This window comes from Mus caroli, chromosome 6 (genome assembly GCF_900094665.2).
Source record: "Mus caroli chromosome 6, CAROLI_EIJ_v1.1, whole genome shotgun sequence".
NCBI classification, from domain to species: Eukaryota; Metazoa; Chordata; class Mammalia; order Rodentia; family Muridae; genus Mus; species Mus caroli.
The window spans coordinates 86,652,037-86,655,766 of record NC_034575.1 but is presented as its reverse complement, the minus strand read 5'-3'; the positions used below and the strand labels follow the sequence as shown (position 1 = coordinate 86,655,766).

Sequence of the window (3,730 nt, the reverse complement as noted above, 5' to 3'; positions counted from 1 at the left end):
CTCCCTCCCTCCCTCCCTTCCTTCCTTCCTAGATTTATTTATTATGTGTACAGTATTTTGCCTGCATGTACAGCTGCAGGCCAGAAGAGGGCACCAGATCTCATTAAAGAAATGTTATGAGCCACCATGTAGTTGCTGGGAACTGAACTCAGGACCTCTGAAGAGCAGCCAGTGCCCTTAACCTCTGAGTCATCTCTCCAGCCCACTTCTTATGTTTTGAGACATGGACCTGGGGCTGTTTTCGCTTAAGGCTGGCCGGCCAGCAAGCCCCAGGCATCTTCCTGTGTCTGCCTCCCTGTGCTGGGACTGCAAGTACACTGCACCACACTGGGCTTTTTATGCCGGTTCTGGGGATGGAACTCAAGTTTGGTGCTTGCGGTGAGCACAACAAAAATCCCAGGGTAACCAATGTATTCCACACAGAGTCCCCACACGATTTCTCATGGTGTCTGATGACTCCAAAGGCCACAGAGATGGGTAACCTTATAGGTGCAGAGCCAAAACAATTTTCTGGAAGGAGGTTCAGGGGAGGGGTTTACTGGTATATACCAGATACATTGTAAAATATGAGTCAAAATATACCATGAAGCTGGAGAGGCAAGAGCAGCCTGTCATTGCCAGAGAGAGATGAATGGAGATGGGAGCCAGAAGGGAGCGCAGAAAGTGAGCGCAGGAAATGGTCTGTAAATNGAGGCNAGTGAAGAAGGGATGAAGAAGGCATATCCTGGATATGTGACCTCAGTGAGTGAATACTAAGAAATTAGAGCAAAGGAAACTGAAGGACTGTGGCCAGGAAAAAGGTGGACCCCCAGCCCGCTTTGCACCCTTAAACTAAAACCGTGGGGTGAAATAAAGGGATATGTGATAGAATGCTCATGATATTTGCAACCAGGCATGGTCATACCTGCCTGTTCCCACAGTGAGAGCCATGGCAGGAGGATTGAGATGTCAAGGTCAGCTATTCTACATGAGAACTAGCAAGAATCAAGTAAATGTTTTAAAATATCTCTGACCACCAAAGGCCTTCTTTTCAAGATACAGCATAAAATCCATAAAGAAGAGTACAAAGCTGGGTGTGGTGACATACACCTGCCGCTCTGGAGACTGAGGTAAGAAGGTCACAGGCCAAGGCCTGCCTGGGCCACAGAGTGAGTTCAAAGCCAACCTGGGCAACTGAGCAAGCCCTTGTCTCAAAATAGTAAGTAAAAAAACAAAAAATGAAAGCAGGAACTACAGCTGGCTGGTAGAGCACCCACCTAGATGCATGTGATTCAACTGTCAATACTGAAAAAAAGTTTCTATATATAGGATATTATAAACAAAGTTTATATGTGATGTCCATATGATGAAGATACCATGGAGTTATGTACAGTAATATTATTGACTTTCCTAGTTTTCAAGAAGATTTTAAGTAGAATCTGTTATGAAGCATGTTACTGGATGCTGGTATCCTTGTTGTAGCACCCAGTGCTGACACATACGGTTAATGAATAGAAAATAACCAGGAGGCCTATTCTTTATCCTTCAGGCCTTGTGCTGTTAGCTTGAATTCAGAATGCCCATGCTGTAAGTCTGGTCTTCAGTTATAGGAAGGTATGTGGGGGCCATTAAGAGATGGAGTTTCCTGGGAAATCTTAAGTTTTTGGGAAAGTGCCCCCCCTCATTCTAATTTGCTTCCTAGACACCATGGGGCAAGCAGCTTTGCTCCGTTAATGCATCTCCATGGACACAATGGCAACAGGAATCTAGGAAACCATGAGCCAAGCAAACCTTCCCTCCATATAAGTGTACTGTCTCAGGCATTTCGTGACCGCGATGGGAAACAGACTCATGCAGTAGGTAAGCCTAACACTAAGAAGTTAGGAACAGGTCAAAGTCACTGTGANCTGGCTCTCGTACTTACTGATGTGGGTAAAGACTGGAATGGGAGTTGGGGTACGGTTGAGACCTAGCATCTTCTCTAGAGGAGCATCCCTGGGTGTGAACAGAGTTGGGGTAACAGTGTAATAGATGAGAGTGCCTGTTTGTTCACACACTGCTCTAACNGAGCTGCACAGTGAGTCTATGTCATCACAGGGGAAACACGAGTTACAGGATGGGATGCACAGGAAAAGATCTCCGTGTCTTCCGTGTCGACAAGTCAGAGCTCTCTGTGGGCGAGTGCATGGGGGGCGGGGCACGGGGAGTTTTGAGGGGACGTTTCCGTTCTGGTAAGGTAGTGGAGCNGCCAGTGATGCAACCACTTCCACGCTACCGCTGGTACCAGCTAGATCTAAGCTTAAAACTGGTCAGAAGGTCACAAACAGCTGGGGACATGGGTTGGTGACAGAATGCTTATCCAGTTCATGTGAGATTCTGGGTCCCAGTCCCAGCACTTCTAACAGACAGCCAGACAGCCAACAATAAGCCTTAGTGTAAAAGAGAATGTAGCCATGCCAGTATCGCCTAGCAAATAAAGACAAGGAAGAACCCAGGGTACGGCTTCTAAGACAGAGTAAAGGGAGGGAGAGGCTTGCACAGGCTGCATGGTGGCCCTGCCCTGCTCCGAGGCTACCCTCGGTCTTGCTGGGGAGTCCCCATGCCCAAATGAGAAGTTACACAATTTCACACTGGGGTTGGGGTGATGGCTGGAGAGATGGTTAAAAGCAGTTAAGAGCAAGTGTGTTCCTGCAGAGAAACCGGGTTTGATTGCCAGCACCCTCCTGGGGTTCTCAACAGTCTGCAACTTCAGTCCCAGAGGATCTGATGCCCTCTTCCGGCCTCCATGGGTACCAGACATGCATACAATACACATAAGTACAAGCAGACAAAGCAGCCATATACATAAAATTAAAAGTTAAAAAAGGTTTTCCTGCTGAGAATAAATGGCTGCTTAATACTCAGCCCTGTCCAATGCCGACATCAACGTCCCTCAGGCTCAGGTGACAGGTGGCAGAAAGAACGTCAGAGCATCAGGGCAGGACGGGGGCTGTGAGGTGCCGTCCTCTGGATGACACGGTCACACAGCACTCATGAGCTCACTGTAGCTGGGGTCACCTGCTCAAGGTCAGTCAACATTCCAGCAAGCAGCACTAACTGGATTCAGTGGTTTTCGACAGAAAAGGGGAAGGAGGGGCGGATGTGTGGGTGGGGTCAGGAAGGTGTGGGTGGGAGGAGATATGATCAAGGTACAGGGAANATGTGAGAAACTGTCAAATTGTTTTAAATTTAAAAGTTTCATCACTGGTTTCACATTTAAATGGCAGTACATGTTGAAGTTTTTTAGAAGTCCAACTGTACAACTTACCCAACACCCTGTGACCAAAGTTAAATCCACTTTAAAAGGAAGAAGCAAAATCATATGTAAGCTAAATCTGAGACAGTGTGTAAGTTAAGTCAGGCCCAGGTAGGCATTGTGAGTCCTGAGGCTCACAGTATGGAAGGTTCTAGAGAGGCAGGAGAGGTATGCCCGGTGCTGGGCCTTTGTCACCCCATGACCCGACCTCTTGTGGATCTGATTCAATCTCTCAGNGACTCAGCCACAAGCCCACAAGCAAGACTCTGCCACACAAGACTCGCCTAGGCACTGTGGGCAAGAAACACCAAGACAGGCCTCAACCAGAACAGTGAGGTAGGAGGCACATCCACCGTATCCAACAGAGAGAGGCCGAAAGGGTGTGCACACACTGTACCAGAGAAAGAGAGGGGATTGAAGGGCTACACACACACACACACACACACACACACACAC

General features: G+C 47.9%; 1 protein-coding gene across 1 annotated transcript in view; it reads right to left on the bottom strand.

The window, feature by feature from the left end:
- Positions 1–3,730, bottom strand: part of Slc41a3 (solute carrier family 41 member 3) — a 40,575-nt gene that overhangs the window by 12,693 nt on the left and 24,152 nt on the right. The window lies entirely within an intron of this gene.